This window comes from Engraulis encrasicolus, chromosome 1 (genome assembly GCF_034702125.1).
Source record: "Engraulis encrasicolus isolate BLACKSEA-1 chromosome 1, IST_EnEncr_1.0, whole genome shotgun sequence".
NCBI lineage: Eukaryota > Metazoa > Chordata > Actinopteri > Clupeiformes > Engraulidae > Engraulis > Engraulis encrasicolus.
The window spans coordinates 58613067-58614274 of record NC_085857.1 but is presented as its reverse complement, the minus strand read 5'-3'; positions in this window follow the sequence as shown (position 1 = coordinate 58614274).

Here is a 1208-nt window from a genome sequence, read left to right as displayed (position 1 = left end):
TTCTACCATAGAGTGCTGGTCAAAATGGTAATATATATAGTTACAGACACAGACAGACACATAGACATATGGGAAAATAGATTTACAAAAACACATTAAGAAAAATAAACTTACATAAAACACATTATGGGATAAAAGGTGGCCTATGTGCTGCATGGTCAGAAACAATGCCACTTCTCTGTGTATACTGTATTAATTACCCACTTTAAAGTCTCTAATGAGGGCAGATAGTCCATACATAATATCTTTTGCAGCTCATTCTATAGGTAAGAGGCATAAAAAGAAAAGCCTGTTTTCCTTAATTCAGTGCGAGGAGTACACGACTGTTATAATAACCTTTGTGAGGAAGTTTGTTCAATAGTGCCTTTGCAATAAAAAGTAATATATGCACTTTACAATTTAAATATAAAAATGGCCATTGGACTTTAGAGTAAAGATCACAATGGTGGGTTCTAGAGGGGGCACCTGTTTTATTGAAAGTGTTCTCTGCTATGGTATAGTATGCTGGTATGGTCACTCCAAAGTGACGCACAAAAGAAAATTGGGTAAAATTGAACAAGATGTGGGAGATACATTCTTGATATTATGGACATTCATATTTGTTCACAATTGACCTCTTTTTACTTTTTAGCAACGTTGTGTTAAAGGGGTATGCCACTATTTTGGGGCTTAATATAGTTAAAATCGTTGGCTGGGGTTTATTAAGGTGGTAAAGTTTCTTATTTTTCATGTTAAGTGTTGTCTTGCTTTAAGACAAGTTAAAAGACGGAATATGTCGCTAAGCTAGTGAAAGTCAATGGATCCGTGTAGCATTGTAGCACGCTACATGGATCCATTGACTTTCACTAGCTTAGCGACATGCTCCCTCTTTTAGCTTGTCTTAAAGCAAGACAACGGCTTACATGAAAAATAAGACACTTTACCACCTTTACAATCCCTGGCCAACGATTTTAACTGTATTAAGCCCCCAAATAGTGGCATATCCCTTTAAGGGATGCATTTAACCAGTGGTCTCTATTTATTTCCGTATTTATTTACATATTAACTTATATGTCTATCTATTGTGTTTGTACTGCATGCGTTTTTGTATTGTAGGCCTATGTGTTTCAATGTCATTATGCTGTTCTGTAAGACATATTGCCTTTTTTAGGACATTAAAGCTTTCAGGCTTTCACATAAATTGTATCACCATAATCCAACCCTGAGAG